The sequence below is a fragment of the Sorex araneus genome, chromosome 11 (assembly GCF_027595985.1).
Source record: "Sorex araneus isolate mSorAra2 chromosome 11, mSorAra2.pri, whole genome shotgun sequence".
NCBI classification, from domain to species: domain Eukaryota; kingdom Metazoa; phylum Chordata; class Mammalia; order Eulipotyphla; family Soricidae; genus Sorex; species Sorex araneus.
Window position 1 is genome coordinate 7,636,551 of NC_073312.1, and position 23,224 is coordinate 7,659,774.

Here is a 23,224-nt window from a genome sequence, read left to right on the forward strand (position 1 = left end):
AATATTAGAAAACTTTCACGCCTAATGTGGGGAAGAGAACTTTCAACCAAATGATTACATTTTGCTTTATTATCAGGGAAAATACTTTATTTTCTTACTTTATACGTTAAGGGAAAATATGACCTGTGTACAGTCAAATCAATAGATCACTTCAACACAGAATAAACACAGTGCACTGAGATAATTTTTAAATAAGATTCCCATTGCCGGGGTGCTGCTAAGAGACACGTTAGGGAAATCTATTTAAGAGGGGTAAGAGTGAATAAGTTGCAAGGTGATAATAATTCTTGGAGCTAAAGTAAAGCCACTGATGGAGTTCCAAGTTTAACCTGGGAATAAAATCTTAAACACCGTGAAGCAAAGACACTGTTCTCCAAGTGCTTTTTCAGAGCGTGTCTGTCTCCAGCCCCAGCACCTGACTCCTCACACCCTAACCCCTCTCCAGGGAAATATAGCAACAGAGTCAACCAACTCAGACCATCACATTTTCCAGGGCGCCAAGTCCTTCCTAAAGAACCGTGGTTCCCAGGTACTCCCAGGGAGGGAAAATGGAGATGGGTAAGGACAATAAATTTCTAAAGTTTACCTCTGAAAACCCACACTGAAGGGGCTGAAGTGATAGCACAGAGTGTAGGGTGTTTGCCTTGTAAGTGGCCAACCCAGGTTCAACCTCCAGCATCCCATATGGTTCCCTGAGCACTGCCATAACTAATTCCTGAGTGCAGAGCCAGGAGTAACCCCTGAGCACCACCGGTGTGACCCAAAAAGCAAAAAAAAAAAAGAGAGAGAGAAAGAAAGAAAGAAAGAAAGAAAGAAAGAAAGAAAGAAAGAAAGAAAGAAAGAAAGAAAGAAAGAAAGAAAGAAAGAAAGAGAAGGAAAGAAAGAAAGAGAGAGAGAGAAAGAAAGAAAGAAAGAAAGAAAGAAAGAAAGAAAGAAAGAAAGAAAGAAAGAAAGAAAGAAAGAAAGAAAGAAAGAAAGAAAGAAAGAAAGAAAGAAAGAAAGAAAGAAAGAAAGAAAGAGAAGGAAGGAAAGAGAGAGAAAGAAAAGAAAGAAAGAAAGAAAGAAAGAAAGAAAGAAAGAAAGAAAGAAAGAAAGAAAGAAAGAAAGAAAGAAAGAAAGAAAGAAAGAAAGAAAGAAAGAAAGAAAGAAAGAAAACCCACACTTAAACCTTTTCCCCCAAGCTCAGTTACAAACTTTTTCCCTGGAGTAGTGAAATCACATTATCTCCAGCCACCTATGGGGCCTGGAGACATCACAAAAGGAGATCACGTTTGAGACTGAGCTGAAGCCGCTTAAGCTGCAGGGCTCCTTCCAGAGCAAAAGGCCTCCCAAGCAATCTGGGGAAAACTGCCTGATAGTCCCATGACACTTGTTCAGAATGCCCTGAATACCTTTCCACGGGGACTCAAAAAGGTTCTCAATAGTCAGACAAAACAAGCAAATCAGAACTAAGAGAATCATTAGGTTTTGAATTTCTAGATGCCCAGAATTTTTTTTTTTTAATGTAGGATATCTTGAGAGAAGCTTGGCCCATATGTTCCCTCTAGTATCGAAGGCTTGGTTACAAAGGACCCTTCCTTATTCTAGAAGCCTTGCAGTAAGGGACTTTGAGAGGATTCCCGTTGACTTATTCTACTTTCAGGAAACATCACTGGACCTCAGATCACTGCTTCTCTCTCGCACATGGGGTTTGAGGGGGGATCCCCATTTATCCTTTCCCAGTCCACCATAAGCACATTGCGGCTGGCCATTCTTTGTGCTTCTACTATATTTATCAGACTACCCATTAGTGTTGCAATAATAAGATTCTCTCCAGCGTATGCTGTGAAATCACACATGTATGGGGACTTTAGGAGTGTCAGTATAAGATTTGGTAGGTATCAATATTCTATTTTTTGACTGATGCAACTCAACATCAAAGTCTGCTATGTGCCTGGCCTGACAGCTTGCCAACTCTGCCTCCCAATGCAGCTGATCAGAACTTCTCACTTTGGGGCCCTGTCATCTCTGAGGCTGCACCTCCATCATTTTTAAACACCAGCCTCTCCCCTTGGTGCAGAAAACACTCATAAACTGCACGAGAGCCCTAAGCCATTCCGCATTCCCTGCATCACCTACTTCATTGTGAGGGTAAGCTGCTCTCTCCATTCCATTTCACTCAAATCAGTGACACATCTCAAGATTTAGAGCTCCAGCTACTCTTATCTCCCAGTTCCCACACACAGCCTGCAAGCTGAGCTATCCACTTAAAGGTTGGAAGAGACTAGTGTCTCTTCACCCTTTGAGGAGAATAATTCAATTCTTTGCTTAGGAGTCAATCATATCCCAAGAAACATTCCCCCTCTTTGAATACGGAGCGAATGTTTCTGTTGGATTTTAATTGATTCTAAACTGTTGTCAGTGGTAACACCTAATCAGAGAGAGAGAACAAAAGGGAATTCCCTGCCATAGTGGCAGGGTGGGGTGGGGGGAGACGGGACTGGGGAGGGGGGGAGGGATGTTGGGTTTACTGGTGGTGGAGAATGGGCACTGGTGAAGGGATGGGTTATCAAACTTTGTATGGGGGAAATATGAGCACAAAGATGTATGGATCTGTAACTGTACCCTCACGATGACTCTCTAATTAAAAATAAACTAATAAAAATAAAAAAATAAACTGTTGTCAGTGGGAAACCTGCAAATTTGGGGACAAAATGCTTAAGAGGCAAGTGGAAAGCATCCAGAAGAAAGGAATGAAAATAAGTACAAGAGTGTAAAAATAAGATTGATGAAGGGACAAATGAACTGAGACCATATTACTAAAAAGGAAATTATTATGCTGGTCAGCTCACAGAAGCAAAAGTGCCACATGCTTATATATGTGGGCTTACCTATGTCACTTATGACCCAATCAGAAGTCTGTCTCAGATTCAGAACAATATTGCCATTAATTTTCAAGATCTTTCGGGTTATCTGGAATCCAATATACCAATACCACACACTTGGGGTATACCAAGTATATGATGGGTTTAAGAGTGATTGTCACTCTCAGGAAATTCAAAACTTCAGGTGTATGGTGAGATATGATAGAGTTACAATCAACTTTGAACACCACACTTCAAATTATGAGTGAAGGTTCCAAGGACCAACATGGGAAGATATTATCTTTCATGTTCCAAAACTGATCACTAAACTCTACATGCCAAAGTATTGATGTGCATGAATGTCAACTACACAAAAGGTACTATAGTCACTTGCACTATGTCATTTCCATTTGTAAAGTCACTATAGTGACATTTCCACATAGTGACATTTTCATTTCCGTATAGTTACTATAGTCATTTCCATTTATAAAGTTATCTAGTTATCCCTCAGCTTGAAGCTACACTTTGGAAGAAATATATTTTTTTCTTATATATTCCAAGCATATAGTTGTTCTCATTAACTAGTGAAGTACATCTTATTGGGAGCGATAAGGGATAGAGAGAGACATATGACTGTAGCTTATTTGAGGGTGGCTACAATGCAAATTTCCAGGTGTTGTTCTGACCAAATCCAAACTGTACACACTTAGTTTGTTCAGGAGCTTCTTTCTACAACCTTTGCCTTTCTTCTGAGCGTGTTCTACTTCAAAACCATCTGAATTAAACAGCTCAAAGCTTTTGAAACTCAGCATGTAGACTTCCAATTAGCTCTAGCCCAAAACAAAGGCGTTTTGTAATTTACACCTTACCTAGACACCTACCTCCCACACAAAAGAAGAAGTTAAGGCCAAAAATAAAAGAAGAAAGAGGAAGCAGGGCCCTGAGAGTTTATATATAACCTGTCTCAGCCCATCAGGAATCAGATTTCCTGGAACATGTTGCCCGAAGATCGGCTCATTAGAGAACAGGAGAAGGGGACCTGGAGAGCTGGGCATGAAGCAAGGATGCTAGTTCCCAGAGTGATAGTACAGTGGGTAGGGCTCTTGCCTTTCACACAGCTAACATAGGTCAAATCTTTGGCACCCCATATGGTCCCCCAAGCCCACCAAGAATAATTCCTGAGGACCCTCTGCTCCTAAAGACTATGATCCGAGAGGTCTTCTAACCCACTTTGGCACCCAGAGTGGCTTCTTACAGAAATGCATCTAGACTGTGAACTGTGCTACAACCCCGTGCTGCCTGGGGAGGGATTTTCCCTCTCTACCTTGTCTTTCTGCGTGGAAGATGGCAGTGGCGACAACATCCACGTGGCGAGAGCCAGCTCCTACGACTCCCAACCCAGAGATATGAGTTTGCAGTGACATAGCTCGTAGGTGATCATGGGATGGGGGGGGGGCGCTACCAGCATGCTCTCCGCCCAGATAAGATCCGGAGCTGCCACGAGCAAAATGGACCCTCTGCTCCTAAAGACTATGATCCGAGAGGTCTTCTAACCCACTTTGGCACCCAGAGCAGCTTCTTACAGAAATGCATCTAGACTGTGAACTGAGCTAAAATATCAGAAATCCAAAACCGCTTGGCCACTGTTCGGCCGCACGAGCTCATAGAGTCTTCATACTTAGCAATGAAAAACAAATTATTAAATGATGCCTTTTCAGCAGGCCTGATTGTTAGGGGAAAATTCCAAACAATAATAGAGAGTTCTCTATTGAAATATTGAATGCATTCAAAGTATAGAGAGAATAAAGTGGTGGGGGGTGGGAGGGGGTATATTGGGGTTCTTGGTGGTGGAACATGTGCACTGGTGAAGGGATGGAGGTTTAATCATTATATGACTGAGACTTAAACCTGAAAGCTTTGATTTTTTTTCATGGTGATTCAATAAAATAAAAAAAATTTTTTAAATTAAAGAATAATTCCTGAGTGCCAAGCCAGAGTAAGCCCTGAGCACCACCAAGCAGGGCCCCAAAACAAAGACTTGTTGTTAAGAAAAAGACTAAGTGGATTTTTTATTATAACCCTTTACTTATTCATGTAGACACCAACCAAGTCTATAACATAAAAGTCTCTAACATAAAGCCATTTTCCCTTTCTTAGGATAAAATACATTTTTATATTTCTATAAGCCTATTCTAATAATATATTTGCAGAACTTAGATCCAAATTCTGCCTACTATGATCCCAAAAACGGAGCAATGAGAGAGAATCCCTATTCCAGTGCAGGAAAGAATCCGGACGAAGTGAGCTAGGCAGGCGATGACTTTGTTAGATACACGGGTGACACCCTTTCGATGACTCAGACACAGCTGTTCACTCGGGAAGCCTCTGACAAAGGGTCAGAAGTGCATCTACAAGCTGATCCTACGAAACTCAAACTGTCGTATAAGCCCTTCAAAGTCAATAAAGAAGACTTTAAAGAGCAGCAGAAAGCAAGCATCTTAGAGCGGTATGGTGGCCAAGAACACCTGGATGCCCCTCTGGCAGAGCTGCTCTTAGCTCAAACCGAAGACTAAGTAGAGTACTCAAGACATGGGACCGTCATCCAAGGGCAGGAACGGGCTCTCGCCTGCTCCAAGTACAAGAAGGATGTGAAGATCCACAACCACACTCATATGTGGGGATCTTACTGGAAAGATGGCAGATGGGGATGCAAGTGTTGCCACTCCTTTTTCAAGTATTCCTAAGGTACTGGAGGGGCGGGGAAGGAGGTTGCTAAATCAGAGGAATATATTCTAAATGATACCACTGAAGAAGAATCAGTGAAAAAGCCTCAAGCCCTTATGGAGAAACATCAGGAAAAACTAAAAGAAGAGAAAAGGAAGAAGACGCATGAAAAGAGTAGTTCAGACAGTGATGATGAAGAAAAGAAGCATAAAAAGCTGAAGAAGGCGCTGAATGCCAAGGAAGTCCACCTTCTTCATGTCAAGGAAATCATGCAGATCAATGGGAGGAAGTGGCCGTACAATGGTACCTATGAAACCCGGGAGCCCACAGAGGAAGAAATGGAGGCCTACAGAATGAAACGCCAGAGGCCAGACAACCCTATGGCCTCCTTCTTAGGACAGTAGAGACTAGTCACAGACATCACCCCAGATACACAGTGAACTCACTCTTCTCAGCTTCTTGCCAAAGATGAGAAACAGAAAAAAATCATGTCTGCTCTTCATGCTGCCTCACTTCAATAATAAAACTTCCAGAGGTTGCATATTAAATTCATTCCTCTCCACAGTGACGACGGACTAGAGTGATAGCACAGTGGGTAGGGCGTTTGCCTTGCATGGGGCCGACCTGGGTTAAATTCTTCCATCCCTCTCAGAGAGCCCAGCAAGCTACCGAGAGTATCCTCCCACAAAGCAGAGCCTGGCAAGCTACCCGTGGAGAATTGGATATGCCAAAAAGTAACAACAAATCTCACAATGGAGACAGATATTTATGTGACACATGGTATAGCTTATACCTACTCTTATTTTGTTTATATTATGATATATTTATGAAAATAAAATACTTACCTAATATAGTCTTTCATATTTTATTGAATAAAACAGACTTATTCATTTTGTCCAAATTCTTATTTAAAATTAGCTATGTCCAGTGATTAAGATGGATGAAGGGGGGGCAGAGAGACGGTATAGAGGTTAAGGCATATGTGACCTCTCATGTGGCCTATGGCAGTTTGATCCCCAGCACCCTAGGGTCCCTGGAGCACTGCCAGGTGTGATCCAGAAGTTCCCCACTACCTCCAGAGTAACTGGGCGATCCCCCATGTCACAGGGCCTAAGCAGGGCCATATCCTCTGGTCTTCACACTGAACCACACAGCCTATTGCTCAAGACTTGCTGGGAGGGGTCTCCGGAACACGGGCTGGAAAACTCCTCAACCCCACGCAGCTAAGGTGCTCCAAAGATGCAGCTGAATGGTAATAGACATATTCCACTTTATGAAGCCCTGAGTTCAATCCCCAGTACCCAAAAATAAGATAAATGAATATTAAAATGTAGATTCATGTGCGAGTCCATGTAAATACGCGCCTCTAACAATGCACGCTTGTTTTACATTGCTTTGGGTGTTAGGAACTGTGCCCCCTCATCAGCGTCCAGTACTGCTGCAGATTTCATCCTTAGCCTCATTAAAAGTAGACGCAAACGATTATCCACACTTTGCTCACTGCTCAGAAAAGCATTACGGTAAAATACTGCTATGGCATAAAGACTGTTCACACACCCACAAACCAAGCACTGTTCTTTAATCACTGAGGCCTGCAAGGGCTTGGCCTCAGCTCAACAGAGCTAATTGTGCTTTAACAACAGAATGATGATGCTCACCATCCTGGAATTGCCAGCATTTCTGACTTTGAGTACCTTTTCAGCCGCTGAAATAATAATCGTTATTCTCATTTTCCACACACTAACCTTCATTCTGTGTTAAGTGCCGCAAACACAGGCTCACTGTATCAACCCGCTCTGCTCTTTCAAGCAGTACCACCACCTGGAGTCAAGGCAGCTACATTTGGGGACTCTCAGATGTTAGCAACAGAGAGGAAGGTTCTGAAGCCACCTTCATTTCCTCTGCCAAGTCACCCCTTCTGCCTTCCTAAACTTGTTAACCTGAACGAGTTATGTGGCTCAATAGTCAGACACTGCCTTGTATGCATAGGACCCTGTGTTTGATGCCCAGCACAAAAGGGAGGAGGAGTAGGAGGAGAAGTAGGAGGAGGAAGTAGAGAAGTAGGAGGAGAAGGAGAATTAGGAGGAGGAGGAAGAAGAAGAAAGAGGAGGAGGAAGGAAGGAAGGAAGGAAGGAAGGAAGGAAGGAAGGAAGGAAGGAAGGAAGGAAGGAAGGAAGGAAGGAAGGAAGGAAGGAAGGAGGGAAGGAAGGAGGGAGGGAGGGAGGGAGGGAGGGAGGGAGGGAGGGAGGGAGGGAGGGAGGGAGGGAGGGAGGGAGGGAGGGAGGAAGAGAGGGAAGGAAGGAGGGAGGAAGGGAGGGAGGGAGGGAGGGAGGGAGGGAGGGAGGGAGGGAGGGAAGGAAGGAGGGAAAGAGGGGCTGGAAAGATAGTACCAGAGGTAAGGCATTTGCCTTGCGTCAGTCAACTCTGGTTCACTTCCCAGTGCCACATATGTGTGGTCCCCTGAGCACCACCAAGAGTGATCAGCAAGCACAGAAAAATAAGTAAGTCCTGAGCACAGAATCAGGAGTAAGTCCTTACCTTGGGTGAGTCTCCAAAACAAAAAGGGAAAAAATAAAGAAAAAAAAGCAAGAGAAATAAATATAGTTCTTGTCCCCCATTCTCTGTCTCCAAAGTTCTAACAACCATAGAAGGAGAACTTAGGTGACAAGTGAAAAATCAGTTTGGCTAGGTGAGTAGAATGTTAAGATAACTTTCCTATCTTATATCAAAATACCACCAGGTATTTTGATACACTGATACACCAGGTACACTGATAACTTAAAGGTTTATGGTAAACCTTTTAACTTAAAGGTAATTATGGTAAAATAATTTAAAATAATCAGAAAAATTAAAGTTACAGTTTTAATGTTCTAAAACCAAAATAAAATCATTATAGAATGAGAAAGTCCTTTCTGAAGCTGAACAGAAAAGGATAATTAAGGAAAGCACCAAGATAATTGATGCTGCAAATTCATAACTATATACATATGTATACATATCCATTAGCAAAAATTAGAAATCCTCAGTTAGAATATCAAAAACAAATAGAAAACAGTACTTAATATTTTAAAAGTTTTTCAACATTAAGAATAAAGAGATAAGCACTTTTCAGGAAAAAGTAGTCAAAGATATGAAGAAAATGTAAGCCGGAGCAATAGTACAACGGCTAGGGCACTTCTCTTGCACGCTGACCCAGATTAGATCCCCAGATGGTCCCTCACACATGCCAGGAGTGAACCCTGAGTACAGAACCAGAAGTAATTCCTGAGCACGGAGCCAGGAACAAGCCATGAGTATCACTGAGTATGGCCAAAAGAAACCAATAAACCAAAACAAAGACAGTAAATGTAATTCATCCAACATTCAACAAATATTTAAACTCCTTCAGTGTGTCAAGTCCTTCTCTAGAATGAGACAGAGGATAAACAAACAGATGAAAGCCACAATCTGTATGAGCTGATCTTCGATTATAGAGTGAATCGTAGAAAATAAGTGTAGAAGACCAAAACTATTGCAATGAAGAGAATGCAGATTAAGACAAGTTCTCACTTCCCGCAGCAAAGACTAGGGAGACTGAGTCAAGGGCAGAAGAGCAATCGGTCCAAGGAGCTGGAAAGAACCTGTATTTACTTCCCAGCTATTCCTCTGCAAAGTTAGCCACGCATACTCCTTGCAATGAATAGCCAAGAGAGCCAAGTACAATAGCCAAGATATGGAAACTAGCCAAATGTCCAGTGATAAAGGAATGGACAAAGCTGTGATGTGTCTACACAGTGGAGTGCTATTCAGCTGTAAGAAAAGAAATAAACTCATGCAATTTGCAGCAACTTGGATGGAACTGGGGAGCATCATATTCAGCAAAATCAGTAAAAAAGGAGAAGCGTAAAAGCCAGATGATCTCACTCATCTGTGGAAAATAGAGAGGCAAGGGAATAGGCAGTATAGAATAGTGACAGATGGCCCTGGATTACAAAATTCAGATTATAATGTAGTAAGGAAGGCATATGAGGGATAAAAAGGTGAGTTAGAAGCAGCATAAGGAAGCAGCTCAGATAGGGAAGGGACCATCAAGCAAAGGGTGCTAGGAGGGCCCGCTAGGGATGGGAGATGCGGGCTGAAAATAGACTACAGACTGAACATGATGGCCACTTAATACCTCTATAGCAAACCACAACACCCAAAAGGAGAGAGAGCAAGCAAAAAAGAATGCCCGGCCACAGAGGCAGGGTGGGGTGGAAGGGATAGAGGTGGTGGGAGGGACACTGGGACCATTGGTGGTGGAAAATGGGCACTGGTGGAGGGATGGGTACTCGATCATTGTATGACTGAAATGAAAGCATGAAAGTTTGTAAGTCTGTAACTGTATCTCACAGTGATTCACTAATAAAAAAAAATTTTTTTTAAGAAGTAGCATAAGGACATTGGTAGAAGGGATTGGACACCTTAGTGTGTGTGTGGAGGGGGAGATAACTTTGTACATGGATAGCATAAACATGTAGCTATTTCAAGTATGCTGCCTAAACTATAAAAGAGTTAATATTTGTAAAAAAATTTGCCTAAAAATTTCCCTGAGATGGGGGCTGGAGCAGTAGCACAGCGGGTAGGGCATTTGCCTTGCATGCGGCTGACCCGGGTTCGATTCCCAGCATCCCATATGGTCCCCCAACACTGCCAGGAGTAATTCCTAAGTGCATGGCCAGGAGTAACCCCTGTGCATCGCTGGGTGTGACCCAAAAATCAAAACAAAACAAAAATTCCCTGAGAAGGTCTGTAGAGATACACTGTAGTTTTGTTTCTAATAATGGAAAATTTAAAATAACCCAAGTCTGCCAATAAGAGCTTTATTCAGTAAGTCATAAAGCAGTGATACAATGAAAGATATCACTGTTATTATTATTATTATTATTACTATTATTACTATTATTAGCCTTGGTTGGAGCGATAGCTCAGTGGTTGGGCTTTTGCCTTTCATGCGGCCAACCCGTGTTCTATTCCTCTGCCCCTCTCAGAGAGCCCAGCAAGCTACTGAGAGTATGGAGCCCGCACGGCAGAGCCTGGCAAGCTACCCGTGTGTATTGGATATGCCAAAAACAGTAACAATAAGTCTCTCAATGAGAGATGTTACTGGTTCCCGCTCGAACAAATCGATGAGCAATGGGATTATTAGCCTTAGGGGTTATACCTGGCAATGTTCAGGGGTTACTCCTGGCTCTGCACTCAGGAATTACTCCTGGCAGTGCTCAGGGGACCACATGGGATGCTGGGGATTGAGCTGGGGTCAGCCGCATGCAAGGCAAATGCTTTACAGTACTATCACTCCGACCCAGTACTGCTATTTTTGTTTAAATCACAGCACTAAAAAAATATGTTCACTAGACATTGCCAATTAAAAACTGCACAAAATGTGACCCTGGTATATATTTATGTTTAAATTTTCAAATCTATAAATATCTGCAAGCATTTAGAAGAACCCTAGATAACTTTATGCCAACATGTAAATAGCAGATATTATGGAGTCTATGGATGTTTTTTAATTAGGCATCTTTTAGGTTTAAAATGTTGGCAAGAAGCATTATGATTTTCTCAAGCAGAAAATTTGCTAAAACTATTCCCACTGGGATTTGGTTGACGCTTGCAAACAAGATGAACGGTGTCCAGCAGGAGATACAGTCCACGTTTGTGGAAGGATTATGGATAGAGTCGAGTCCACTATTTCACTGAAGGCACAAATACCCAGACGTCCCACATCTCTCTCTGTTCAGGCAGGCAAGAGACAAATTAGCTTCAACCAATTCATGGGAAATGAAAACTTCACAGTCCAAAACCAACTCTGGGGAATCCCTGGAGAGTGAGCTCTAAGCAAGATTTCCAACTGGAAAAAAAATGGGGACCCAAGGGCCCCAGGCAGGCAAGTGAATATATAGAACCATGAAAACAGTTCCCTGTGACTGACCATTAAATATTCACTGTGTGAACTGTCAAGGTCCAAGTAATTGAAATCAGAGCTGCTCTTTATCTGTGACACTCCGCTCTTTACATGTAAAATCAACTCTAAGTCCCACATATAAAAACTGCTACGACTAAGTTACACCCACACCAGGCTTCTTGCAACTCTCCTGCTCCGGCTCCCTTTAATCACAAAGCCATGGAATAATTTTTGTTTCAAACTCATTTCACTTTCTCTCAGAAGTAGTATTTCTACCACATTGGGAGTCTTGGGGGGTTATCAATAGTTCCTCTTCCAATTTGAATATTTCATCAAAATATTTTATCTTTGAAAATATGCAAATCCTATTCATAACTAAAGCCTTTTAAAATTAGTTCTTCAGACTCGACTCATTAGTGGTTTAAAATTCACTCATCAGATACATATTATTAGCCGGTGAAAGTCTACCCTTTAATATATATGCATATTCAAACAGTTTAACCCAAAGGTGTTTTTTTATGCTCCCCCAAAAGTAATATTGTTTGGTAACATGCTTGATAGGCCATAAGAGAAGAGAATAACAGTGTAATTTTTTAAAGCAGAAGGAAGTTCAGTAGCTATAGTGCAAACCATAATGCCAAACAAAGAGAGAGACAGAGACAGAGACAAAGACAGAAGAAAAGTGTCTGCCATGGAGGCAGGCTGGGATAGGGTGGGAGGAGGTGAGGGAAACCCGGAACACTAGTGGTGAGGAATGTATATTGTGAAGGGATGCGTGGTGTGGGAACTTATTTTTTCTCTTTGGGTCACACCCAGCGATGCACAGGGGTCATTCCTGGCTCTGCACTCAGGAATTACTCCTGGCAGTGCTCAGGGAACCGTATGGAATGCTGGGAATCGAACCTGGGTTGGCCTTGTGCAAGGCAAACGCCCTACCTGCTGGGCTATCGCTCCAGCCGTGCTATTGGAGCTTTATATGACTGAAACCCAATCACAAACAACTTTGTAATTGTGTATCTCATGGTGATTCCCAACAATAATTTTTTACGTGGAAGGAGGGGTTGGAGAGGCAGCATAAGGGTGAAGATGCTGACCTTGCATGTAGCCTCCCAGTCAACTCTCTGCACCAAACAGGCCCCCAAATTTGCTGCCTGTGGAATTGGAGGCCTCCTAGTGCTACCAGCTTGGCCTGTGCTTGGTCAGCCGCAAGGATGGGAATGCCAAGGAGCACTGCAGCCCTGAGAGTCCTCACATTGAACTCTTCCAGGGAGGTCAAAAATTAAAATTAAAAGACAGGAGGCATGCAGTAGGGTGGGGTTCAAACCCATTTCTCTCCACTTGTGTTTTTAGAGTGTTGCACTGCATTCCGGAGGGGTGCTGGGCTTCGAAAAAGATTGGTCCCGTCAGTACATGAACATGGAAGGAGTTTCCTTGCCTCTTCCATCTGCAAACTCAAGAGCAGGTGCCGTGGGTTGGACCCAAGCAGGATGCTGCCCTCGCTGCCAACTCGAACCTCCACCTTCATGCACCCCCAGATACGAGGGGAGCCAGCTGGAGAGCCTGGTTCCTACTCAAAGCCAGGATGGGTGATTGAGGATGAGTGTTGCTTGGTATGACCCCATCCCCAATACTCAAGGCAACAAATATCACAGTGTTAGCATTTCACAGTCCATGGAGAATTCATCACCCTCGTGCAGAGATTCAAACTTCAGCTTTCAATATTTTGGACCGAAGGAACCAACCACATGTGTTCCATTAACCTTACTAATGAATGGATCGGTTTACCCATGTCCTATTTATTAAATATCTATATAAGACACTATGAAAACATAGACTTTCTTCACAACTGTGAATATGACATCAGCGTTCCCATTTTTAGATCAGAGTCAACAGCACCTTGATATCACCTCGAATGTTGAACAGTAATTACTTGCCAGACGTTGTTATAGAACATTTGAGAGTTTACCTAGGTCAGCTACATAGAAAGCCATCTGTGTCTCCCCTGAGAAGTCTGAAGCTGGGGATAGAATTTAGTGATAGAGCACATATTTTGAATGTATGAGGACTTGCATCTGGTTGAGGAAAGGAGGAAATTAATTTTGAGTTTTTATTATGAAGCTATCGAATCCACAACTTTTAAAGGCACATATTAAAATATCTCACTCTTCCAAGCCTTTATCTATTTATATTAAAGTTATTAGAGAAATGCTAAAAATCCCATTTGGGGGCCTAATCCTCTCTTGACCTTTAGATTCAAATATTTAATTGCCTGCAGGAAATTTCTATTAGACCATCCCCCAGCTATATCCCACTTGCAGCATTTGTCCCCAAATTCCCTAACTCCCTCCTACTCCCACTCGCTCCCCCAAGCCTGATTCTACATTTCCTGTCTCAGAATTCTCAGAAAGACAACATGCAGCTGTAGCAGAATGGTGTTAAATCACTCAGTTCTAAAAACATGGCGTTGCTCCAATTCTGCTTTCTTCTCTCCCAAGTCACAACTCAAGTTCTAACATACTCAACTGGAAGTTTTCTGTACCAAACACCAGATATATAATTCTTTGAAGTGTTTTGTAAAAGTTTAGGCTATCATGGAAAATAAATTATCAAATGCTTCCTTTTCAGCAAGTCTGACTTTGGGGGGAGAAACTCCAAACAATAATAGTGAGTTTTTTGTTGAAATATTGAATGTGATCAAAGTAAAGTGAAAGTAAAGTGAAATTTATCAGTTACACAGGCGGGGTGGGGGGCTGGGGAGGTGGGTGAGTGGGTGGGAGGTATACTGTGATTCTTGGTGGTGGACTATGTGCACTGGTGAAGGGATGGGTGTTCGAGCATTGTATAACTGAGACTTAAACCTGAAAGCTTTGTAACTTTCCACATGGTGATTCAATAAAAAATAAATAAATAAATAAATAAATAAATAAATAAATAAAAAGGGTTTAGGCTATCTCTTTTATTTAGCTGTTATAAACCTCAAGACAATAGTATTATCGTTGTCCACTATAAAGTTGTCCCTAGTAGAGTTTCAGGCATACAGTGTTCTAACACCACTTCCACCGCCAGAATCAGCCTCCCTCCACCAATGCCCCAAGTTCCCTCCAAACCTTCAGATTGCCTCCTTAACAGATACACATTTTATGTGCTTTTTTTACAAAGTAGTTTACAGTATTTGATTACAATTTGATTACATTTAATATTCAAACACCAATCCCACCACCATGACACTTTCCCACCACCATATTTCAGATGTTTCCATCTTGAACCCCAACCCCTACCCCAAAGCAGAACCGAAATAATTTATTTTGTATTGTTTGTTATGAAAAATCGCTTAAAATGCTACCAAAAAGTTTCATTAGAGGAAAGAATGTGAAGATTTTTGTATTTCACCCAGGGACCATTAAGCCCTTCTATAAGAGATCACTAACAAGTTGTTAAAGGTTGAACCTTGTGAGCTTATATATATATATGCATATATATAAGCTTGTGAGCTTATATATGCATATATATATGCACACACACACATATATATCCTTGGAGGTCTCAGCCCTGGGTCCCACACACCTGGGTTCCTCTGCCGGTTTCTTCATGCGTGAGGCTCGTCCAAACATGTGAAGAGGGGCCTTGAGCATGGCTGTGGCTAGGCTCCGGAGGTCTTTGGCTGCTGGGAGCTCTGCTCGGGGTGGGGAGGGAAGCTGGAACCCATCCCCTCCGAGGAGGCCCCAGGGAAGCCTACTTCCTCTGATAGAACCTGGCAAACTACTGGGAGTTTCCTGCTCACATGGGAGAGGCTGGCAAGGTCCCCATGGTGTATTTTTATGCCAAAACCAGTGATAAGCTGGGTCTCATTCCTCTGTCATTCCTCTGACCCTGAAAGAGCCTCCAGTGTGGCATCATCGAAGGACGAGTTTAAAGAGGCTTCTAAAATCTCAGGTCTTGGACGAATGGAGATGTTACTGAGACCGCTCAAGAAATTTAACAATCAATGGGATGATGATGATGATGATGATGATGATGATGATGATGATGATGATGATGATGATGATATATCACAGCAGAACCTGGCAAACTACTCGTGACATATTTGATATGTCAAAAACAGTAACAACAACATGCTCTTCATGTTCCTGGAGCAAGCAGATGCTATTGGGCTACAATAGCACGCAACAGGAACAAATGAAGATGTTACTGGCGCTCACTCGAGCAAATCGATGAACAACAGCATGACAGTGATACATATGTACATACATATATATGTATATATACACACACATATATATTTATATAAAAAATATTTCCCTCTAAGATTGGTTGTCTCCTACTTTAAACCCATCAAGTGTGATGGAGTATGGGTGGTGTGAGGTATGAAGTGTCGTGGTTCAGGAATAGGTCCACTCATGGGTGAGGCTCATCCCGAGCATGTGGAGAGTGGCCGTGAGCAACAGATGCATTTTTTAAAAGTTATTTATTAATTGAATCACAGTGAGATACACAGTTCCAAAACAGAGCTTCCTCAAAAAAGAAATACAAATGTCCAAAAGGCACATGAAAAAATGCTCCACATCGCTAGTCATCAGGGAGATGCAAATCAAACAATGAGATATCATCTCACACCACAGAGACTGGCACACATTCAAAAGAACAAAAGCAATCAGTGCTGGCATGGATGTGGGAAAAAAGGGACGCTCCTTCACTGTTGGTGGGAATGCCGACTGGTCCAGCCTTTCTGGAAAATAATTTGGACAGTCCTTCAAAAATTAGAAATTGAGCTTCCATATGAACTCGCAATACCATTTCTGGGAATATATCCCAAGGATGCAAAAAAGCACAGTAGAAATGACATCTGTACTTATATATTCATTGTAGCACTGTTCATAATAACTAAAATCTGGAAACAACCCAAGTGCCCTAGAACAGATGACTGGTTAAAGAAACTTTGGTACACCTATACAATGGAATACTATGCAGCTGTTAGGAGAGATGAAGTCATGAAATTTGCTTATAAGTGGATAGACATGGAGAGTATCATGCTATGTGAAATGAGTCAAAAAGAGGGGGACAGATACAGAAGGACTGCACTCATTTGTGGAATATAAAATAACATAACACGAGACTAATACACAAGGACAGTAGATGTAAGGGTCATGAAGACTGTTCCATAGTTGGAAGCCTGCCTTATGAGTGGGCAGGGAGAAGGCAGCTGGGATAGAGAAGGGATCACTAAGAAAATGATGGTTGGAGGAATCGGTCGGGATGGGAGCTGTGTGCCGAAAGTAGATTAAAGACCAAACATGATAACCTCTCAGTACCTGCATTGCAAACCATAATGCCTGAAAGTAGAGAGAGTATGGGGAATGTCATCTGCCATGGAGGCAGTGGGAGGGTAGAAAGGGTGGGGGTATACTGGGGATATTGGTGGTGGGGGATGTGCACTGGTGGAGGGATGGGTGTTTGATCATTGTGAAATTGTAAACATGAAAGCTCATAGCTATATCTCATGGTGAATCGGTAAAATAAAAAAAAAATAATTGAGACCAGGGGCTGGAGTGATAGCACAGCGGGTAGGGCGTTTGCCTTGCACGCGGCCGACCCGGGTTCGATTCCCAGCATCCCATATGGTCCCCTGAGCACCGCCAGGGGTAATTCCTGAGTGCAGAGCCAGGAGTGACCCTTGTGCATCGCCAGGTGTGACCCAAAAAGCAAAAAAAAAAAAAAAATTGAGACCAAAGGACACTCCCCATTATATGAAACTGAATTGTATGCACACATCTTCTCAAAAGCAGGAACTCAGACTCAGTCCATTTGGGACTCACCCCCACTTTTCCCTTCATGGGGTGCACTCCATCCTGGAGTTACCCACATCTCAGCAGGTGTTCATGATTTCTTCCTTCTTTATGAGAAATTCTCTCTCTTTCTCTCTGTCTTGATCTGTTCCTTTTCTCTCTTCTTCTCCTCAACCCCTACAAATATTTCCAAACTAAATCTATTTGCTCCTGGGGCCACTGGGGTCTAGTGGAAATTCCCCCAAATACATGTCCACTGCTGGGACACTCAGATCAAGAAGTGGCAGCTTATAGGGCTGAAGAAATAGCACAGTGGGTAAAGTGTCTGCCTTGCACATGGCTAACCCAGGTTCAATCCCCAGAATCCCTTATGGTTCTCCCGTGCACCATCAAGAGCAATTCCTGAGTGCAGAGCCAGGAGTGATCCCTGAGCATCTCCAGAAACGGCCCACAAACAAAACAAAAAAAGGTGGCAGCTTGTACGGACACTGACTCATCAAGCAAAAAAAATGTGTTTCAGGCACTTTTATGGCCTTTGCCAAATAGTCATATGTCAAGCCTGCTTTCCATCCCTCACAAATAATAACACCCCCTCTTATGTTCTAGGAACCAACAAGAATATGAAAGACATATGCATCAAAAACTATAAGTCACTATTGGAGACATATCGGAAAACATGTTCATGGATTGAAAGAATTAACATTGTCAAGATTGCCATCTTACTTAAAGCATTAATTAGATTCAGTATTATTTCCCCTCAAATTTCAAATGGCATTCTTCTAGGACATATAGAACAAATTCTACTAACATCTATATGGGATTATAGAACTTCCCAAATAGCAAAGGCTATTTGTATTACATTTTATCATTTTTAATTATACTACAAATAGATAGCAATTAAAGATACATGATATTAGAATAGAGACAGGCTGTTGGACCAATAAAATAGAACTGAGAGCCCACAAGATAAAAATTTCAGGAAAGACACATAGACAGCTAACACACATATGACGAAGGAGCTGGGTGCACGAAGTGGAACAGGGGAAGACTCTTCAAGAAAGAGTGCTTAGAAAACTGGATAGTCACGGGGAGCAGCCGGGTGGCGGGAGGAGCCGTTGGGCGAAGGCGTTGCAGCTCCAGCGTGCTCAAGATGACAAGGTCCCCAAAGCACGAGACTTCGTGGCCGAGCCCACGGGGGAGAAGCCCGTGGGGCGCCTGCCCAGCATGGGCGAAGTCCTGGGCAAGAAGCTGGAGGAAGGGGGGCTTTGACAAGGCCTACGTGGTCCTCGGCCAGTTTCTGGTGCTGAAGAAGGGTGAAGACCTCTCCTGGGAGTGGCTGAAGGACACCTGCGGCGCCAATGCCAAGGGGTCCCGGGACTGCTTCGGGTGCCCGCGCGAGTGGTGCGACGCCTTCTCGTGATGCTCTTGGGAGGCCCCCAGCCTCGAGTCTCGACTTTGCAGCCCATGGGGCCTCCTTCCCCAGCCTCTACAACCCGAGACATTGCTGTTGTGTGCTCACTTCACTTTCCGATGTGCTCCAGGATCTTTGGCGGGGGGGGGGGGGGGGGGGGGGCTCTCCGGGGGGGGGGGTCTCTCCTTCACCAGGCGACTTGCTGGGGGTTCTCACTCTTGCATGCCTCTCCCTCCCCCTGCCAGTTTCACGTTGACAATGACCAGCTTTCCTGAGTGGATTCCTGGCCCCTCCCCTCACCCCCACCCCCTCCTTTGGTCTGTTAGGTGCCTGTCACTGGCCTTTTAATGTTTTTTCAATCAATAAAGTCAGTGGCCTTGAAAAAAAAAAAAGAAAGAAAACTGGATAGTCACTTGGAGGAATAAATAAAACTCACATCATACCCAAAAGTTAATTCAAAGTGGATTAAAGAGCTTGAGATTCATATTGGATTCATACATTTGAGGAAAGCACAGGCAGAAAGATCCAGGATATTGAAGTCAGAGGTGCCTTCAGTGATTGACTCCATTGGCAAAAATAGCAAAAAATAAACAAATGTGACTACATCAAATTGAAAAGGCTTTGCATGACAAAAGAAACCCAAGTTAAAATTAATCAACACCCTACTGAATGGGAAGTAATATTTGTGCACCATATATCAGATAATGTACTATATATGTTATATAAAGTACCTTCACATCTGAACAACAACAAAACCAAAAACCCCATCCAAAATATTGGGAAAGGAGATCAACAGACACTGTACCAAAGAGGACATAAAGGTGACCACTAGTCATATGAAAAGGGGTTTATCATCACTTGTAATTAGAGAAGTGCAGGTCAAAATGGCATCAAGATGCCATCTCACTTCAGTGAGAATAGCATACAGCAAAAAGACTGAAAACAAGAGTTGGCAGAGACCTGGTGAAAGAAATTCTCACTATTGGTGGGAATGTCATCTGGTTCAGTTTCTGTGTAAGACAGTATAACAACATCTTTTTAAAACTAAGAAGAGTACTTCCGTATAAACCTGCAAACTCACTTATTAGCATCTATGCCAAGAACATAAAAATATTAATTCCAAAGGATGTATGTACACCTGTGTTCATTACTGCACTGAATATAACAGCCAGGATTGGAAACATCCAAGACACACAAAGATAGATAAATGGGTGAAGAAATTTTACATAACGGACTACTGCAAAGTTGTAAAACAAGCTAGCACTGTAGCACTGTCACCATCATCCCGTTGTTCATCAATTTGCTCAAGCAGGCACCAGTAACATCTCCGTTGTGAGACTCGTTGTTACTATTTTGAGCATATCGAATACGCTTACCAGGCTCTGCACTGCGGGCAGGATACTCTCAGTAGCTTGCCAGGCTCTCCAAGAGGGACAGAGGAATTGAGTAAAGCAAGGTGAAATCATCCAATTGACTATGACTGGAGGCATATGTAAAGCAAAATAAGAGAAAATAAAACAAACACTGGATTATCTCACTCATCTGTGGAATCTAGAGAAACAATCCAAGGAATATGCAATGCTGAATGAGGTCAATTACTTGCTCTTTGATTGAAAAATTGAGATTACCACACTGTGATGGAAGTCGGGCAGAATGAAGAAGCAGACTAGACACAAAAATAGTGCTATAAGGTCTCAGCTACTTTTGTTATCATTCTGGTTTTGGTAATGGGGCCAAACCTAGTGATGCTCATGGCTTATTCCTGGCTCTTTACTCAAAGATTTCTCTTGGCAGGGCTTGGGGGACCATAAGGGATGCTGGGGATCAGACTCAAATTAGCCACACGGAAGGAAAATGCTCTACCTGCTGGGCTATCTCTTTGACTCCATTGCGTGCTTTGATGTTAGCGTTAGAAGGTGCAGTAAAATGTGTAAATTAAGACTGTTATTATCAAATTACCTAAAATACAATGAATATATAAATGAAAGTAAGAATAGGACAGATGTAGGTCAGATCTCATCACTTCTTTGCTGAAAACGCTCTAATGGGATACCATAGTTTGTAAAATAAAATCTTAGCTCCTTCCAGGGGCTCACAATAAAAGAAAGAAAGAAATGCTTTTAAAGACCCCAACTAGGCTTTTGTTCCAATAACCACATGCATTTCACTGTGTCTGGATGGTGCACGGTGACGTTTAATTAGGACAGATTTCTCATTATCCCTCTCTTCCAGAACCCTTCGGTTTGGTAGTTATGGGTCAAAGGCAGGCCAAAGTGTCCTTGACACATGTGCAAAATGGTTAGACAGCAGATGGCTTGGTGTCAAGCTGTCTCATGCCTCCCTAACCTCTGAAACTCCTCAAGAATTTCTTAACGCTCATTCAACCATAAACACTGAATCATCATCAGAGCCCAGTACAATGCTATCCAACTTACTTCATCTCTTAGCCAATCTTAGACCACAAAGGATTGAAACAGGCTTACAGAATAATACTGCGTACAGAGTAGGATAGAACAGAAAACCATGAAGATAACACCGAGCAAGAGAAAACAAGAATGAGAACAGATTCAAGTCTGAGTAGTTTAGCAAAACCCAGATATGTTATGGCCAACAAGTACCTGATTCAGTGCCATTGGTCTGTAGAGCTATAAACATGCGTGTCTCTGTGTGTTTACTTGCATCCACAGATCCTGCCTCAATTGAAAAGCACAATGTCATTACAAAAGTAGAAGTGGCCTGCACAGGTCTCTTCCCTCCAGGATGATGTGTCCACCCTTTCCTGGGAACTCTGAGCAAATGCCAAGGGCCAGGCCCTCTGAGGATGGCCCAGCCAGCCTGGCATGGGATCTGGCACGAATCATTTGCCAGCATTTTCAAGGAGATTTGAAATTAGGCTGAGCCCTAAAGAATTTTAATCTTGAATTTTTAAAAGAAACTTAAGGCAAATTCTACCACTTTCTCGTGTTCTTACTAACCCAATGTCTCCTGCAGCGGGAACGTCTGAAATGGTCTAGAAACTTGCTGCTGCCTTGTCTTGGTGCCATCTCCTCCTCCCACCCTGTCTCTGTCTGGCGTCAGGTGTGAGAATCTGCCTTTGTCTTGTGCAAAGCCCTGCCTGCCCCTCTGTCAGCAGGAGGTTCATGCTCTGCATCACCCCCACCCCTGCCCCTCAAGCCCTTTCCCTTCTATTTTCCTTTCCACATCAAGCTGGGACCAGTTTACTCTGTCTCTACCCGATGACCCATGACCCTCAGTTCTGGACGACAGGGACTCTGCCTGGCTTCCTCCTCATCATCACCCCAGGACCTCCTGAGCATCCCCCAGATACTACTACCACAATAAGAAGAAGTGGAGGAGCAATAGCACAGCAGGTAGGGCGTTTGCCTTGCAAACGATCAACCCAATTTTGATTCCCAGCATCCCATATGGTCCCCTGAGCACCGCCAGGATTGATCCCTGAGTGCAAAGCCAGGAGAAACCCCTGAGCATCGCTGGGTGTGACCCAAAAAGCAAAAAAAAAGAAAAAAAGTGGAGGAGCCGTGAATGTGTATTGCTGAATCCAAAAATCTCATCAGATAGACTATGGGTCCAACAATATGACATCCCAGAAAAGGCAAAACCTTGAAGACTCTGAAATATCAGTGGAAGAAGGAAGGGGGCGGTGCCCAGTGGCTTGGAGGGGGAGTAACACTATTCTGCATGATGCTGTGACAGCAGCATGCATTGTGACACATTCGTCAAAACCCACAGAACTGCCAAACAAGGAGAACATCCTCATGGAGACCATGGGCTTCAGTCCCTAACAAACCCTCAGGATTGTTTCACCAACTAGTTCAATGGTACTGCACCAATGCAAGATGCTGAGAGCAAGAGACATGGGGTGAGGGGAGCAGGCAAATGTGGGAATTCTCTACCTCCTGCTTAAATGTTCTGTAAACCTAAAGCAGAAAAAATAAGCCTATTCCTTGGGGGGAACTGAAGGGGAGTCACTGGTTGTTGTTGCTATATTTTGGCCATCAACGCAAAATTTACTTTTTTTTAATATCCAAATGCTGGCATTGTCCAGAAAAAAATTAACAGGTTTATCTATGATTATTAAAAAACTGAACTGCTGAAACCAAAACATTTTGACTTATGTTTGTGTCCTATGTTCCCACATTTGATATAAAAAATATACACACAAATGAAAACAAAAATACTGCCAATACCTGGTTTCTGTCCCCTATTTTTCCAGCTGCAATCAGACACTTAGGGACCTTTGGCAGGATGGGGGCAGGCAGAATCTAACATTTGAAATTACCAATAACAGGAAGAAAATGGGCAGGAAATGTTCTTTAAAAATGTTTGGGGTGGGGAGTGGGGGTGATGGGAGGGAACCTGGGGACACTGGTACTGGGAAATGTACACTAGTGGAGGGACAGGTGTTGGAACACTGTATCACTGAAACCCAATCACGAACAGCTTTGTAAGGGTCTATCTTACAGTGATTCAATTAAGAAGTTTAAAAAATAAATAAAATAAATGTTTCCCATCATAA

At 42.9% G+C, this 23,224-nt stretch overlaps 2 pseudogenes; both read left to right on the plus strand.

Annotated features, from left to right (window-relative positions):
- The first annotated feature begins 548 nt into the window (after positions 1–548).
- Positions 549–5,971, plus strand: LOC101556585 (pre-mRNA-splicing factor SLU7-like; annotated as a pseudogene).
- Positions 5,972–13,347: 7,376 nt separating this feature from the next.
- LOC101556309 (barrier-to-autointegration factor-like) lies at positions 13,348–18,696 on the plus strand (annotated as a pseudogene).
- The last annotated feature ends 4,528 nt before the right edge of the window (positions 18,697–23,224 follow it).